Here is an 18,967-nt window from a genome sequence, read left to right on the forward strand (position 1 = left end):
ATACACCATCCATTATATACCCAGCCTTCTTATACTGATACACCATACATTATATACCCCAGCCTCCTTATACTGATACACCATACAGTATATACCCCAGCCTCCTTATACTGATACACCATACATTATATACCCCAGCCTCCTTATACTAATACACCATACAGTATATACCCCAGCCTCCTTATACTGATACACCATACAGTATATACCCCAGCCTCCTTATACTGATACACCATACAGTATATACCCCAGCCTTCTTATACTGATACACCATACATTATATACCCCAGCCTTCTTATACTGATACACCATACATTATATACCCCAGCCTCCTTATACTGATACACCATACAGTATATACCCCAGCCTCCTTATACTGATACACCATACATTATATACCCCAGCCTCCTTATACTAATACACCATACAGTATATACCCCAGCCTCCTTATACTGATACACCATACAGTATATACCCCAGCCTTCTTATACTGATACACCATACATTATATACCCCAGCCTTCTTATACTGATACACCATACAGTATGTACCCCAGTCTTCTTTTACACCATATAGTATATACCCAACCTTCTTATACTGATACACCATACAGTGTATACCCCAGCCTTCTTATACTGATACACCATACATTATATACCCCAGCCTCCTTATACTGATACACCATACAGTATATACCCCAGCCTCCTTATACTGATACACCATACATTATATACCCCAGCCTCCTTATACTAATACACCATACAGTATATACCCCAGCCTCCTTATACTGATACACCATACAGTATATACCCCAGCCTTCTTATACACCATACAGTATATACCCCAGCCTTCTTATACTGATCCACCATACATTATATACCCCAGCCTCCTTATACACCATACAGTATATACCCCAGCCTCCTTATACACCATACAGTATATACCCCAGCCTCCTTATACTGATACACCACCCATTATATACCCCAGCCTCCTTATACTGATACACCATACAGTATATACCCCAGCCTCCTTATACTGATACACCATACAGTATATACCCCAGCCTTCTTATACTGATACACCATACATTATATACCCCAGCCTCCTTATACACCATACAGTAGACACCCCAGCCTTCTTATACTGATACACCATACATTATATACCCCAGCCTCCTTATACACCATACATTATATACCCCAGCCTTCTTATACTGATACACCATACAGTATGTACCCCAGTCTTCTTTTACACCATATAGTATATACCCCAGCCTTCTTATACTGATACACCATACATTATATACCCCAGCCTCCTTATACTGATACACCATACAGTATATACCCCAGCCTTCTTATACACCATACAGTATATACCCCAGCCTTCTTATACTGATACACCATACAGTATATACCCCAGCCTCCTTATACACTATACAGTATATACCCAGCCAGCCTCCTTATACACCATACAGTATATACCCCAGCCTCCTTATACACCATACAGTATATACCCCAGCCTTCTTATACTGATACACCATACATTATATACCCCAGCCTCCTTATACTGATACACCATACAGTATATACCCCAGCCTCCTTATACTGATACACCATACAGTATATACCCCAGCCTCCTTATACTGATCCACCATACAGTATATACCCCAGCCTCCTTATACACCATACAGTATATACCCAGCCAGCCTCCTTATACACCATACAGTATATACCCCAGCCTTCTTATACTGATACACCATACAGTATATACCCCAGCCTCCTTATACACCATACAGTATATACCCAGCCAGCCTCCTTATACACCATACAGTATATACCCCAGCCTTCTTATACACCATACAGTATATACCCCAGCCTTCTTATACTGATACACCATACAGTATATACCCCAGCCTTCTTAGACACCATACAGTATATACCCCAGCCTTCTTATACTGATACACCATACAGTATATACCCCAGCCTCCTTATACTGATACACCATACAGTATATACCCCAGCCTTCTTATACTGATACACCATACATTATATACCCCAGCCTTCTTATACTGATCCACCATACAGTATATACCCCAGCCTCCTTATACACCATACAGTATATACCCCAGCCTCCTTATACACCATACAGTATATACCCCAGCCTTCTTATACTGATACACCATACATTATATACCCCAGCCTTCTTATACTGATACACCATACATTATATACCCCAGCCTCCTTATACACCATACAGTATATACCCCAGCCTCCTTATACACCATACAGTATATACCCCAGCCTTCTTATACTGATACACCATACATTATATACTCCAGCCTTCTTATACTGATACAGCCAGCAGGGGTGACATACTGGTACATTGCACAGCACTGCAGGCTGCACAGATGGAGATCACTATTATCGCAGGACATTGTTTAGTCTTCCTCCACCTGTGCAGACAGCAGTGCTGGGCACTTGTGGTTTAACTCCCCCCCCCTCCCCTGCGTTCAGGCTCCTATCTCCTCCTCACTGCTGTAACATGAAGCAGCCCTGGCAGTCGGGACTGTGAGAAGAAGGGGGGAGCCTGGAGACAGTGCAGGGATAAGGCTGACATGTCTCCAGGCTCCTCTCCTGTCGGTGCCTGGGCTGGTATCAGGTTATAGCGGGAGCAGGTTCACGTTCACATAGGGGAGCATGGGACACTAAGTGCAAGGGGGAGGGGGTTAATAGGCATCATGTACTGCTATCTGAGGGAAACCTAAGAGGCACCCCTATTATCTGTGCAGCATTCACCACAGGCTTCACTTTCACTTTCCTCCAGGGTCATATCCCCGGTCCCCTCCTGGCCATGCTGCTCCTCCATTCTTTCTTCTCAGTCAGACTCATGTCACATGGCTGGTGCCCTCTCCTGGCCGTTCTGCTCTTCTTGTCTCTCTTCTCAGTCAGACCTCATGGCATCCTGCGGGCGCCCCCTCCTGGCTGTTCTGCTCCTCCTGTCTCTCTTCTCAATGAGACCTCATGTCACCCTGCTGGTGCCCCCCCTGGCCTTGCGTCCGGGGCAGCAAAGGATTTAAAGGGACTTTAAAGTCACCTCCAACTCACCCTCCTTAAAACCCTAAACTAAAGTCATCTGTAAGTAGGATAAAGGATGCAGATTCCAAATCTGTAATGTGTAGCTTTCTACTCCATTACAAGCCTACAAACTGGGCATGTTGATGCATAGAGAGGACTAACTTAGCGCAAGAATATAATACAGAGGATTATTTAGACTTCTTCATTTGTGGCTTATAGCAAAGGAATACAAGAACATAGAAAGATAAAAATTACAGAAATAGAATCGGCGTTGTATACTCTATTGATGTATAACCTACTGAACTTAAGTTTAGCAGGTATTTTGAAGGTATTTTGAGTCCCTTTAAATTGCCACTTTTTGCAGATGATATCCCTCTAACCTACACCAACAACCCTGCTAAACCTTCACCTCCAACAATTCAGTCATCTGTCCACAGATTTACACAACAAAACCCTTCTTATGTCCTTCCTCCTGACACTAATTGACCCAACTTCACAACAATTTTCCAGATCAATGGCAAAATACTTTAGTAACATACCTGGGTATATACCTTACAAAAAGTAAAAACATATTTTTTTTGTATTTGCAGAATTACAAAGGTCAACTCATTAAACAGTTGACTTTCGTTTCTTGTTTTTTTTTTTTTTTTTTATTATTCATTTTTGACTCTATCAGCAGGTTAGGGCATCCTAATTTGCCTGAGAGTTCAGACCTTCTGAAAGTTCTTCTTGTAAATCCTAACAGCAGCTGTGAGCCATATAGCTTGTCATTGGAAACAACTACTTGCATCATATGACCTGGCTTTGTACATGATAACCAGAGATATATAGGGAATGGAGTACCTTATGGCTATACTCAATAACACAATTAACCTGGCTGATGTGGTATGTTCTTATTGGGACATGTTATTCCCGATCTGCTCTCCTGCATCTGTAATGTCCCTGTTTACCTGTCATTGCCTCCACCTGACCCTCGTGTATTACACTGACCCCTCTGTGCATGACCTGGCCTGCTGACCCTGAACCTGTGCCGTCTGCCCTGACTAAACTGCTGTAAGACAAAACGGCTCGATCCAGACCTATGGTGCCACTTGATCCTCTATGAAATCCCAAGCGCAGGTGAGCGGTTAACCCAGTCCGTGATAGACGCAGTAGAGATGGACCAACATTTCAGGAGCACAAATAATTTATTAATAATCGCAACGTGTTTTGGCACCCACATATACCGGAGCCTTTCTCAAACATGTCATAACAAAGTACCAATGGCTAAACTGCTACAACTTGACGTTAAACCTGTGCATTCGTTTTTACCTGGGTTTACCTGGCTATATATATAAGCTGTCTGGCCCATTCGCCCAGCCACATACCAAAACCGGGGTAGCAAACTTGTACCCTCTAGTAGTAGACGTACAGCTTTGGCATCCTGGAGCGGGCGAAACTCTGCTCTAAATCAAACTGGTAGTATCTTACAGCAGGTCCACACCCACTAAGATGTTACAAGTATACTCATAAATGCCAGACATGAATGTCTTGTTTATATTGTTATATTATTGTGTTATAAGTGTTGTCTTCTTCCTCTTTGTTTATCCACCACATTTGGTTTTGATATCTATACAGTACTTTTAATTGCTAGTTTAATAATCGCTCACTTGTTCTTAGGTAACCTGTTGATATTTGTAGATTAAGGACGTATTTTTTGCATTAGGGTACAAACCCACACACCGTATACACAGCAGATACACAACGAATACGCAGCAAATACGCAGCAGATTTGTTGGTACAGATTTGATGCTGTGTTCAGTTATTTAGATCTAATCTGCTGCGCATTTGCTGCATATTTGCTGCGTATCGCAGCAGTAAATACGCTGCGTATACGGTGTGTGGGTTTACACCCTAAAGATGACTTTGGTACAACAGATGCTACATTACATACTAATAGCAACAACCAAAAACACAGATCGCTCACTACTTGTGAAGCAATCCCTCCAGGTGCACAGAACATGGGTTTAACGGCTCAGAAGCAACTGTGAGTCCAGCATTTCATAAAATTTCATAAGGTTTCTTTTTTATTTTTATACATATAAAAAAGACACACCTGAGATTAAAAAGCCTAAATGTTACACATCTAATGTGTTTCAGGTACACAGACCCTTAAAGCCCTATTCCACCGGACGATTATCGTTCGCATAATCGTTAACGATAAACAATCCAAACAACCGCTATTACAAAAGACCTGAAATCGTTCGCCCATTTACATGGAACAATAATCGTTACTTATGATCATTCTTGCGGTCGTCTTGTCGTCGCTATTGCGTTCATCACCACTGCGAACGACATCTTATTCAATGCGAAAGATTTGCGAACAAGCAACGATAAAAATAGGTCCAGGTCTTATTCAAACGATCAACGATTTCTCGTTCGGTCGTTAGTCGTTAACTACTATTCTAACGAACGATTATCGTTTCGATTCGAATTATTTAAAGATAATCTGAACGATGGAATAGGGCCCTAAGTGATAGCAAAGGGACGCATTTATTCCTTATGCTGCCCAAGGCACCTACACTGAATTTGCTCCCACCGTACTCAGACCCCCAGAGTAAACAGACCCTAGATTTAACAATATCATACATACCCTAAAATCAGATCCCAGGCACAGACTCCTATTGCAGACCTCAAATACAATATTGACCCAAGAATCAGTCCCCCAGTATAATACAAACCCCAGTATTAGACCACCTCAATAGAACACAGATCCCAGTATCAGACCCCCAATGTAATACATACCCCAGTATCATATCTTCAATGTATTACAAATCCCAGTATTAGACCCCCCAGTGTAATGCAGACCCTATTGTTAGACCCTCAGTATCAGGCGCCCATTGTAATGCAGACTACAGTATCAGACCCCTAGTATAATGTAGACCCACATTTTGATTCAGAACCGTAATATGAGACCTAATAAAACTGTAACTTTACTTCAAACCTCAACCAGACCCCTAAATACAGACATTGGAACCAAAAACCTATTTAGACTCTAAATTGGACCAAAAGACACCCCCTTCTCAAACATTGCTCCCATTACCCTCCTCTTCTCATTGATTGCTCTTCCGGGTTTCCTACTCTGACCCCAGACTGGTCAACCCCACCCCCACCTCAGACTGGTCACACTACCCCTCCTTATACAAGACTAGTACCACTAACACCCCCTACTAGCCCAGATTGGGCATCCTTCCCCCAACCTTTACCCTAGACTAGCGATGCTTCCATCTTAATTTTTGGGCTAGGCACTACCTCCACAAGGTGCTGTCTTAGTCACTGGACCACTAGTGGCAAATATGGCCATAGTCATTGGATCCATGCAAAGACTATGGATCTTTATACTCAAAACTATGGTCCGAACCTGCCGAACTTTCGGCAATGATTCCCGCTGTCTGCCCGCTATGTGGAGAGGGTGGATACAGCGGGAGGACCGCCTGGGAAACTGGGATACAGCCATAGCCATAGGCTGTATCCCAGTTTTCCAGGCGGTCCTCCGGCTGTATCCACCAGCTGCACGGAGCGGGCCAACAGCAGGAATCTGATGCCGAGAGTTCAGGTTCATACGAACCCGAACCTCGGCAGGTTTGGACCATCCCTACTCAAAACACATTAGCTGTGACATTCAGCTTTTTCATGCTCAGATGTGCCCTTGCCAGTTGTGTTCTAACACTAAATTGCATAATGTTTCAATTCATTAAAGTAATTGTGTTAAAGGGAAACTCCAGCGGAAAAAAAATAATCAAATCAACTATTACTTCTACTTAAAAATCTCGTCTTATGGATGAAATGGCGGCAGAGAGCATTGCATCAGACTAGAAAGAATACACCACTCGCTGCAGGACATACAGCAGCTGATGAGTGCTGGAATACTTGAGATTTTTAAATAGAAGTAAATTACAAATCTGTCAGTTGATCTGAAAGAAAAACAAATGCTGGAGTACCCCTTTAAGGGGCTATAGGATTTATACTATGTATAGTGTGTAGCACAGTCACTGCACAGAGAAAGGAGCTATCTGTTTCTGGCCATTAATAAGTTATGAATATTTTTTAATATTTTAAGCCTTTACCGTCTTCCCATTGTTACAGCGATTATGAAATCAGGGCGCTGTGTATAGTTGCTTGGTGGAAAGGTCATGTTTTCCCTTTCCTGTGGCTTAGTAGGCTGCTATAATTTTCTGATTTCAAGCCAAGGACTTCACATGGCCAAATCAAGCAGTGCGGAACTGAGATTTAAAAAAAAAAAAAAAAGCACAAATCAAAATGCTTTGTCCTAGAATTATCAGTCTGTGTGCAAGAAAAACTGGTGTAATTTGTCGACAGTGACCAATCACAGCTCAGCTTCCATAACTTATGCAGGTGCTGGTAAGCAGTGACACCTTTATTGGCCAACAAAAAATGAGCTTTCGGGATTCAAAAGGTCCCTTCTTCAAACAAGTTTACAAATGAATGTCTTATAGCCCTATTTCACGGAACATTTATCGTTCATAGACTCGCTCCAACGACCGCTCGTTAACGAGCACTTAAAGATTTATTTAAGCGAACGATAACACGGGAACGTGAAGGATATCTGTAGTGTAACAATTTTTTTGCGGTCGTTACAACGTTACATGGTCGTTTAAAACGTGGGGAAATGTAGGTAGACACTTCAAGAACGACTGAAAGATTTTTTATTCAACGAAAAGATTAGCGAATTATTGTTGAAAGACCAACGATTTTTTTTTTTTCGACATGTTGAAAAAAAATAGTGAACGACTCAACGGCGATTTTGCTGTTGTCGTTCGCTCGTTTACAGCTATTCCACAGAACGAGCGGTCGTTTGAACAATTTTATGAACGATAATTGTTTGAAAAAGTTCTGTGGAATAGGGCCTTTACAGGCCTGCTTATCTATGAGATGTTATCTGTATGATGGCTTAGGGTACGTTCACACTTACCGGATCCGCAGCTGATTTTCTGCTGCAGATCTGCTGCGGATCCTGTAGGTGTCAACGTACCCTTATCCAGTAATGTATCTACCCTCACCCCCCCCCCCCCTCTCACACACACACACACACATACGCACGCACACGCACATACACACACACACACACACACATGCCCCCTACCCTCTCTTATTCAGAGATTTTTTTTTTCTTGTTTGTTAAATGTTGTGCTGAAAACTTGTCTGAAGTAGGGACCTTTTGAATCTTGAAAGCTCACAATTGTAAGAATTTTTGTTGGCCAATAAAGGTATTACATTGATTTTTAGGGCTAACACGGTACCATACTATTTTTTTCTATAACTTATCGAGCTAAAGTAAAATGTAAGCTTAGCTGTTGTTGGCTAGGTTCACACAATGTCTTTTTTTGGCCGTTCAACGGACGTCTTTGTGGATGTCCGTCATTTAAAGGTCAAATAACGTCTATTTTTTTTTTTTTAAATAACATCCGTAATTTCAAAATAACTGACATTATTTGACCTCAAGACAAAGACGGCTGTTGAGCAGCCAAAAAAAAAAGACGTGTGAACTTAGCCTTAGCGTGTTGCCAGATATTGGTCACTGGGATCTTTTTTTTGCAATGGTCTGAAGTGCTATTGTGGGATAGAATTTTTAAAAGCCCAGTTCATACAACGCAGCCAAAAATGTGCGGGGTTTCCCCAGTTTTCCTCACAATCTGCAGCACCTCAGTAGTTTTCATACAGCCCAAAGGTTCCTGTCCGTTAGAAACGTTCTAATGGAAAAGTAATCATTGCAATCACTAAAAAACTGGATCAGAATTCAATCTGTAAGGGGGGGGAGATTTCCAAGGATGACAATATGAATGATGGCATACTCTTTTTAGGATTCATGTGCTCTTTTTCCTCTGACGTTAGTAAAGAGAATCTAATGTTTTCTAGTGTTTGTTTTTATACTTTACTCAGCACTTACTGTACTTGAAGCCTCTACTTAGCAATGACTTCACCGTCTGGTCTTCTTGGGTAAGATGTCACAAGATTTGCAGATCTGCATTTTGGAATTTTGTGCCATTCTTCTCAGTAGATTTTCTACAGCTTTGACAGCCCACTAGACAGCAATTCTAAAGGCCCTATTCCACGGGTCGTTTAGAGGAGCAATATCGTTCGTATTCGGCCGATATCGGCCGCTATGAACGATGTTCGTCCAGTGGAATAGAGTGCAACGATCAGCCGACATCGTTCATGTCGGCTGATCGTTGCAGTCGCTTGTTTTTCAACATGTTGAAAAACAAGCGACTGATATAGCAGCGATCTGCTGCCGTCGCTCCGTTGAATAGGAGCATCGGCAGCAGGCGCTGCTATATCCTATGGGCTGCCCGGCAGCGAGCGGGCTGCCCGGCAGCGAGCGGGGAACGAGGAGCAAACGAGCGCTAATAGCGCTCGTTTGCTCCTCCAAACGACTCGTGGAATAGGGGCATAAAGGTCTCTTCAGAGATGTTTAATTGGGTTATAGTTAGGGCTAATGCTGCGTTTACATGAAGCGATAATTCGCATGAACGATCGTTTAACGATTTTGAAGCAACAATTTGGTTTCTAGAATGTTTAGACGAATAAATCGTTCGAAAAATCGTTAGAAAATTCTTAAGAAAAATCGTTATTGCCATTGTTTTTAAGATCGCTTAAGCCCATCTTTTACATAGGGTGAATCTTTGAAAGACTGTTTACACGAATCGATCTGCGAATTTTTAGGGAACGACGATCTGAGAGCATGTTGAAAGATCAAAATGATCGTTTGCTGCGTTTACACGGAACGATTATCGCTCAAATGCGATCGTTATTGTGAAAATTCGAACGATAATCGTTCCGTGTAAACGCAGCATAAGGGTCCGTTTACACAGATTATCTGACAGATTTTTGCAGCCAAAACCAGAAATGGATTTGAAAAAAAAAAAAAAGAGAAATCTCAGTCTTTCCTTTATGACCTGTTCCCTGTTTATAGTCCATTCCTGGCTTTGGCTGCAAAAATCTGTCAGATATCTGTCAGATAATCTGTGTGTGTAAACGGACCCTTATGCTAAGTTTACACGGAGCGATAATTGGCCCGATCGTACGATTAACGATTTCGAAGTAACGATTTTTTTTTATAACGATCAGCGTTTAGATGGAACGATATATCGTACAGAAAATTCGCTTTGCGATCGTTTTGCTATTGCTTAAGCCTATCTCACACATAGGTAAAATCAGTGAACGACTGTTTACACGGAACGATCGGTGAATTTTTTTGCGAACGACGATTTAAGAACATGTTAAAAGATCAAAATGAACGATTTTTCAATCGTTCACCGCATTTACACATACAATTATCATTCGAATTCGATCGTTATCGCAAAACTTCACCCGATAATCGCTCCGTGTAAACGTAGCATTAGGCTTACTCAAGGGCAGATGCAGAGTTGTCCCAAAGTCATTCCTGTGTTGTTTTGGCTGTGTGATTAGGGTCATTGTTTTGTTGGAAGACCTTCAGACCAGTCTGAAGTAGAGATCAGCACAACTTGAGCATGCTCGGGTCCCATCCGAACCTGGGCGTGTGGCATTCGATTACCGGTGGCTGCAGAAGTTGGATGCAGCTCTAGTGAGCCCTGGAAAACATGAATACAGCCTATGGCTATGTTCACACAACCTATGTTTAGCATAAATCATGGCCGTTGTTGCAATTTGCAACAACGGCCGTGATTTATGCTAACCATATGTTGTATTGGAATAAATGAATTCTTAGCCAGAGTGTATACACACAGCATACGCTCCGGCTGGGATTCCATTTGGCTGCACAAAAAACTGACATGTCAGTTTTCTGCGGCTGCTATTCGTTGAATAGCGGCCGCACAGAACATGTCAGTTCACACAATGAAGTGTGCGGCTCCGGTCGCAGGCTCCATTGTGTGCAGTGGTGAATCGGGATGATCTTCGTTTCTGGTGAATTCGGATGCAGGCGCACTCGTGTGCACCCACATCCGAATTCACCAGAAATGAAGATCGTCATGATCTTCAGTATCACCGCCGTTCTGTGACCCAGCCGGGTCACAGAATGGCTGGTGTTATACGTTGTGTGAACATGGCCTATTGCTGTATACATATTTTCCAGGCAACCTAAGGAGCCTAGGAATGCTCCCTGTGCACCAAGTAGTCTAATATACATATCGGCTTCAGATTTAGATATTCAAAAACAGCACCACAGAGGGAAATACAAAGACATGCACCAGAATAAGAAGCTCTCCTACTACAGGTACATATGAGCATTTTCCCTTTACTCTCTACCCAAACCACAATGTATAGTTATGTTGTTAAAACAGGTGTATAGAGAAGGCTCGGACTGCAAGCCCATTCTATACCTTGTGCTCCCAGCTGCATTTAAACGTTATACATACCTGTCATTAGTGGTCCATTAAGTTCAACCTATATAACCCTACGTGTGTAGCATTGCTGGAAAGGGTTTTTTCTTTTTTTGTAGCAATAGATAAAATGTCTTTAAGGGTACAAACGCACAACGTATCCACAGCAGTTTTTTTGCTGCTAATTCACAGCTAAATCCGATGTGGATACTTGCCCATTCACTTAAATTGGTGTACATATTCACAGCCGGATTGTTCTCTAATTTAGAATATATATATTATTATTAGTGATCGAACTGACCCATAGTGCGCCACAAAATCAAATCAATTGCGTTTTTTTTTTTGTTTTTTTTTCAATTTCCCCTGGCAAAATATTTTTTGCTATTTTTACAATACATAATATAATAAAGCAAAGGTGTCATTAAAAAACAAAAATGGCTCTGTAGATGAAAAAAAAAATGGGTCTTGGGTTATGGTTCTTAGAAAGTTAGGTGTTGTAGCATATTTTTGGGCTCCTAGATGTTTTTTCCACAACACATTGTGCACTAAGTATACTAAGCACTGAGTATCCCTTTTTATCCACAGACTTACATTTTAAACAAAGCACCTACAGCAATTCCCTAGGTGATTGGTGTTTCAGATTTTAGATTGTCTTGGTACATAGAGACCATAGTAAGATAAGAAAATAAAAACATAGAACCAACACTTTGAGAAAATCAATCCTCATTTGTGAGGTTTTCAATACAAAAAAAAATTACATTAAAAAAGGTGGCCGTAAAACAGTCCAAAACAATAAAAAGAAAAATACTGTTGTATCCTCTATCCACAGAATAGAAGCTAATTGTCTGATTACAGGGTCTGACCTCCACAAGCACCTCTATAGAGAATATACGTTGCATATGCTGACCCTTTGCTTCATTCAGCCTGGAAAGTCAGGTCCCTGTTTATCACATACTGTTTTTATTATGCATAAGAAGGACATTTTTATAAGGACATTTTTCATGCTAAATAATCACAATATTTTTTTACAGAAGTTTTTTCCACTTTAAAAAACGATAACTGATAGCTTAAGTATACTGAGAAGTTTTTACCCCTAGATCTTATTCACTCGGCTTTCTCCTTTGGGAGTACCACCACAAGACACATGCAAATAGTAAAGAGGTTTTACCACACGCACGCACATATATACACAGTCAAGCACAGTAAACCGCACAAAATGTAAAATTTACATGAATCACTTACGTGGAAAGGACGTGACTTTCAATGCATGAACAGGAAGCGTATGCTTTTCTGTGCTATTTGTACAAAAACTCAATGGATGATAATCTGGAAATAAAAAGAACATTTCAGTAAACCACATGTCTCTACTATCTGTCAGTATACCAGCATTCACATGCCATACCTAATGTGTTCCACGCAAAAGCTCCAGAAAAGTCAACCCTAACTTGCCTGTGTAGATTTTCCTATAATATATCTAAATATGTGAGATACTATATGCTGAGCTGCTGTATTTTAACTTATCACTTGCAATACTGTCTAATAAGCCCCTGTAATGTGTGATATTGCCTTCTGAGATGTGTATCGAATCCAGCAATGTGTGTTACTGTCTTCTAAACTGCTGTGTATAGGCTTATCATAAGTATTTGCCATGAATTTGCTGATGGTTTCACCCTTAATTTTGCAGTGCCAAGCAAAGTAAACAGGGTCAGCAGGTCAATGTGGGTGTAGTTAGCCTGCAACTTTCCTTCTCCTGGTTTCAAAACACTAAGAGGGAATTTATGATTTGAGAATTTCTCACGCCTTTTTTCAAGCTTGCTCTTTCTCTTTTATATCAGTTGCGCAAAATATATCAAATGGTTACGGGATATATGTTGAATTTGCACATTTTTATTTTGTACCCAAAAGTTGATATTATTCACATGCAATAAATAAAAGAAGTGAAGGGTGTAGGTGCAGGGTTGGGGAGGGTACAAAAAGTAAATGAAAGTTGGGGGAGCCACATAGGGGGGGGGGGGGGGAGGTGAATATATCGAGTAGCGATAGTTATTGAAACAGGAAAAACTAATTTGTGGATGAAAAACAAAAAAAGTCGCTGTCCGAGCAAAGTGCAGGTGATGTTTCTCCATGAGTATTGGCAAAGTCTCAATCTCGGCACTGCTATCTTCTTGGTGTAGTCCATAGGGGACAGAACTGTATAAAACAGGCAGAGAAGACTCTCACGTCACCGACGGAGGTGTAGGGGGGTAAAAAGTTGAAAGGAGAGGGGTGGTTGGATTCTGGGACAGTGTGTATACTCAGGGGACTTAAATTCTAACCAAGGTCTCGAAACATTAAAATATCTGTTTATGACCAGCTCCTTTCATTTGCCACGGATGAAGAATTTATTTGAATCAGTCTGTGCTCAGCTAAATTTCTGAAGTTGGGGGATGACCTTAACAAATATCTGTCATGGTGCTCTGAGCTTTATCGCTGTACTAACAAATGTTAGGGACCAAGGGCCACACTTTCTGGAGCAGCACTGGGACCTTATACCATTGTGAAAAGATCTTAAAATTAGTCTCTTGTTCTCAACAGAATGTTGAAAATTTGTGGCATGACAAAGAACTTGTGCCAATCTGCTGCCTTTAGAAGTGCGGCCATTCTTCCTCTCTTAGCTGCTTACATAGGTTATGGCACTCTTCGGCATTTAAGAGATGAAGGTAGATCAAGGTCATATTGGGGGTGGTGCAAGAACACATAATTCCTCAAAGGCTGTGAGGGGCTAAGTGAGGCATAATCTCTGGAGATTAGAGGGGTAAAAAGGTTTAAGCTGTTGATATTCGAATAGTCTTTGCAGTGAGTGAGCAGGTTCAGGGACAATGTCGTTGTAGGGTTTCAGTTGACTGCCACTCCTGGCATGCTGATACATCAGGGCTGAGAAGGTGTTCGCTGAGGAAGAAAATATTAAGGAGACCCTATAGGAAGTCAGGGTTACCAAGTATTGGGGTTAGGGGCCCATTCTTGAGTATGATATTAGTTATCCAGAGTTGTTGCCTACATATAGTTAGTAGAAATTGTGAAAGTAAAGGCCAATTGTGTGTTCGATTAGAGTATAAAGCATACCTAGGTTTGGGTATGGTGGAAGGGTCTAGCCTTGAAAGGGATCTTTTGACTCTGACCTATAGTTCAGAGGATCCATGGTGTACACAGTCCAGGACTCTTAAGAGTCAAAACCATTTAGTAGAAGAAGCAGTTGGAAAAAGCAAGACCTCCCATCTGTTTTCATCTGACCAGGACAGACTTTGCCTCTCTGGGAGACCCATGGGGCCACACAAAGGTCTATAAAAGTCTATGTAGTTTGGTAAAAATGACCGTGAGAGTTGGGTCTGGGTCATTTGTAAAAACTTTTAAAACTATTGGAGGATTGTAATTTTAGGCACATTGAAGAGAGGGAAGTTTACTAAGTTAATAGCATCAGAGTCAGCAGAGATTTTGGCATCAGTGACTATTCTAACTCTTTGAAACTGAGACCTCGGGATAGATTTTTTAGTTGGTGATGAATGTAAGCTATTAAAGTGCAGGACACTATTCCTATCTGCTGACTTCCTATACACGTCCGTATAAAAAGCCCTACTGTCATTCTTAGTGACCTGAACGTCCCAGAAACTCTCAGTGTTCTGATCAATCATCACAGTAAACTGTAGCTCACTCCAAATCGAGTTCGAGTAAAAATATCATTAGAGGGATGCATCGGCGATGGGCATGATGAAGGAACAAGATGGTCCACAATGTGTTGTCTCAGGTCTCTCTAAATTGGACATATCCTTCTTGGTCTAGGTGGACTAGGGGCTCAATAAGACCCGTAAGTTTGGCAAACGTTTTCCATCTAGGTTTCATAAAGAAATGAGTCTGTAGCTTGTACTTGTGTTCAGTTTTATGTTTTTGTTTTTTTTACAAAAACACTTCCCTCTCCAACCTTATTAAGTCCTTAACATTTTTAAAGGTTATGATAATATTACCCACATGTGTGTGAAATGGCCATTATGTCCATGTCTATACTGTGATGTAGTTTGGCGTCTGCTGAAGAGTGAAATGATTCACTTAAATTTTAACTGCATTTTTGGAATAAATCACATTGCAACTGATAAGAGTAGAACGTTGAGAGCACTTACCTATCTGCTGCATTAAAAACAATGATTGATATATTGCACAATATTGTGAGAATATTGTAGGAAAAAGACACGCTCACTAGGTAAAACAATGCTTAGTACTGGTACATCAGATCCTACATGTGGTTTAACCCCTCCTTGTATCTGTAAAAATCCAGAACACCTTTAAGACTTAACAGAATATTTTCTCAATTTGCCAATCCTTTCTATATTACAACAAGAGAAGCCTCTCAAGTCTCCCTGGTGGCAACTAGAAATTTTTTTTGTTGTCCAGTCAATAATATGGGTGGTTCAGACAGCCACCCAGGGCCCGCAGTTATTTCAGAAAATCTTACCTGTTTGTTTGTCCCTGTGTGAACTATAGATATGGCAAGGGGGGGGGGGGGGCGTACGCTTTTTGAACACACCGGCTCCATAGTACAGTTAATCCGGCACTGGAGGTACCAGTTGTCGCAAAGTTGGAGGAAGTGAAGATAATAATAATATTTATTTGTATAGCGCCAACAGATTCCGCAGAAATGATGATGAAGCTTGTTCAGTTTACTGTAGGAGAGAATGACCAGAAGAGGTGTCTTGGAGAGGCTGGAGAGGGAGATTGCCAACCAGAAGAAGAAGAGCCTCAGTAAATCAAGTAAGACCATCTTCCAGAACCTTCAAATGAAGAACAACTTGATTAGTATTAGGGGTATATACATTAGCTATTGCGGTGATCTGGCCCTCCGCTTTTCATTTGACAAACAGGTATCTAGCTAGGTTATCTGATAAGGTGGCCAATACTACTTGGGTTTTTGCTCAGTTTTTAATGCATTTTTTTTCAGTGTAGTCTGCACATCCCCAAATATCATACTAAACTGAATATAGTGAAAACAAGAATTACTAACCGGTAATGTCTTTTCTTTGAGCCCATGACGGCACCCCTGGAGAGGACTACCTCCTACTCCCATTGGACAGGAAACAGAACACTGGACCTTAAAAGAATCGCCTCCTCTCACCAACACCAGTTTTTAGCAAGGATCCTAGGAGCGAATATTTAACAAACACAACGTAGAATACAATCTGTGTCATATTATATATACATATATATATATATTATTTTATTTTTTTTCAAATAAAGTATATACATTAAACATACATTAACTTCGTCAAGGTATGTCCGATCTTTTAGAGGGCGGGTATTAGGCGGGGTGCCGTCATGGGCTCAAAGAAAAGACATTACCGGTTAGTAATTCTTGTTTTCTCTTCTCGCCCTATGACGGCACCCCTGGAGATTAGACTCCAGATTAGACTTTTCCCTGCCTAGGGAGGGACTACTGTGTGAAGCACTCTTCTACCAAACGTCAAGTTCTCCGTTGAGGACAGTTGTAGTCTATAATGTTTAAAAAAGGTGTGTGGAGTACTCCAAGTAGCGGTCCTACAGATTTGTTCTAGTGGGACAGACGCCCTCTCTGCCCAGGAAGTGGCTACTGATCTGGTGGAGTGTGCCCCAAACCCTACAGGGATATCCCTCCCACTGGATTTATAGCATTCCCCAATGGCCTGTTTCACCCATCTGGCGATGGTCTGAGAGGTAGCTGCCTTACCCCTGTTCTTCCCCTGAAAGGATATGAGGAGATTGTCCGTCTGTCTCCAGTCTCTAGTCACGTCAAGATAGTGTAATAAGATACGTCTAACATCTAGTGTATGAAAGGCTGCTTCTCTCTCATTAGATGGATTATTACAGAATGAGGGAAGAACTACCTCCTGGGACCTGTGGAAGTTGGACACCACCTTGGGGAGAAAGGCAGGTTCGGGAGATAAGATGTCTGTCGTCCCTAATCGTCATGTAAGGAGGGATAATAGAGAAGGCCCTGATTTCACTAAACCCTTCTGGTGGAAGTGATAGCAAGCAGAAAGGCGAGTTTCCAGGATAGTAGCTTAATTGGTAACTCTAACATTGGTTCAAATGGAGAAATGGTCAGTCCTGACAGTACTACATTTAAGTCCCATGGAGGAACTCTGGTTTTTATACTGGGAGCCAGTCTAGCGGGAGCTCTTGTGAATCTCTTGACCCATGGATGTTCTGCCAGTCTGAAATCGAATAGTGCACTAAGGGCTGACACCTGAACTTTTATAGTGCTTGGTCTCAAGTTCTTGTTAAGACCCTCCTGAAGAAAGTCCAGAATAAGTGGAATATTAGGAGGAGCAATCACATTGATCAGCTGATTCACATATCTACAAAAGGCCTTCAAAGTTCTCAGATAGATTGCTGATGTTACCCTTTTGCGGCTGGCCAAGAGTATGGATATAACTTGAGTACCAAAATTGAACACGAGGACGGCACTCCAGTAGTGTATAGTGAAGATTTATTCACCCAATCACAAACAGCTGTTTGTGATTGGGTGAATAAATCTTCACTATACACTACTGGAGTGCCGTCCTCGTGTTCAATTTTGGTATCCAGAGGAGTCGGGGGTCGACTTTTATGGGACGTGCACCCACCAGCTTTAAGCTATTTTTTTACTTCAAGCCAGCACAGTGCCGTCCATCTACCACTTTCGATATAACTTGAGTAGATAGCCCTCTGTCAATCAAAAGCTGCCTCTCACACGCCAAGCTGTCAAGTGAAGGTTCTGCGCTGCCGGGTGAAGCACTGGTCCCTGGTGAAGGAGATCCCGTCTCTCTGGAAGAACCCAGGGGTCTGTTATCGATAATCTCCTCAACCAGGCGAACCACACCCTTCTGGGCCAGAAGGGGGCAATTAGAATGGCATCTGCTTTGTCTTGCCTGATCTTGCGGATTACCCGTGGGAGAAGCCTGATTGGTGGAAAGGCTTAAAGGAGATTGCTTCTCCAGTTCTGTGCTAGTGCATCTATGGCTGTGGGGTTGTCCTCCTGAGACAGGGAATAAAATTCTCGTACCTTCCTGTTTGTCCTTGTGGCAAATAGGTCTGTCTTTGGGGTCCCCCAGAGCCTGCAGATCTGATGAAAAGTTTCTTGGGATAACTCCCACTCTCCCTGCTTTAATCTGTTTCTGCTGAGGAAGTCCGCTGCCACATTGTTCACTCCTTTCAGGTGAAGCGCTGTCAGGGAGAGAAAATGGGGTTCTGCTAACCTGAAGATGTGGTGCGTGATCCTCATCAAGTCGGTTGACCTGGTTCCCCCCTGATGATTGAGGTAGGCTACTACCGCCGCATTGTCTGACAGCACCCTTACGTTTTTCCCTTGAAGCTCTGGTAGCGCCTGTATTAAAGAGAGAAAAACGGCTCTTAACTCTTGTACGTTCTGGGATTCTCTGGCTTCCTCCTGGCTCCATACTCCTTGTAGAAGAAGGGGCCCCGTATGAGCCCCCCATCCAGAAGGACTGGCATCTGTTGTGATGGTCTTCACTTCTGTATTATTCCATG

The 18,967-nt window shown here is 41.9% G+C and overlaps 1 protein-coding gene across 5 annotated transcripts in view; it reads right to left on the reverse strand.

The window, feature by feature from the left end:
• IL13RA1 (interleukin 13 receptor subunit alpha 1) overlaps positions 1-16,029 on the reverse strand; it is a 90,953-nt gene extending 74,924 nt beyond the window's left edge. For 3 of the 5 annotated variants that reach the window (XR_011358663.1, XM_069943227.1, XM_069943225.1), the window contains exons 1-2: positions 12,840-13,031; positions 12,680-12,763 (exon numbers count right to left, since the gene is read on the reverse strand). The gene's annotated coding sequence lies outside the window, so the exon portion shown is untranslated. Of the gene's footprint in view, positions 1-7,180; positions 7,268-12,679; positions 12,764-12,839; positions 13,032-15,920 lie in introns of those variants that run through there. The other 2 variants (XM_069943226.1, XM_069943228.1) reach the window with 2 other exon arrangements.
• Between the last annotated feature and the right edge of the window lie 2,938 nt (positions 16,030-18,967).

This window comes from Dendropsophus ebraccatus, chromosome 10, assembly GCF_027789765.1.
Source record: "Dendropsophus ebraccatus isolate aDenEbr1 chromosome 10, aDenEbr1.pat, whole genome shotgun sequence".
Taxonomy (NCBI): Eukaryota; Metazoa; Chordata; class Amphibia; order Anura; family Hylidae; genus Dendropsophus; species Dendropsophus ebraccatus.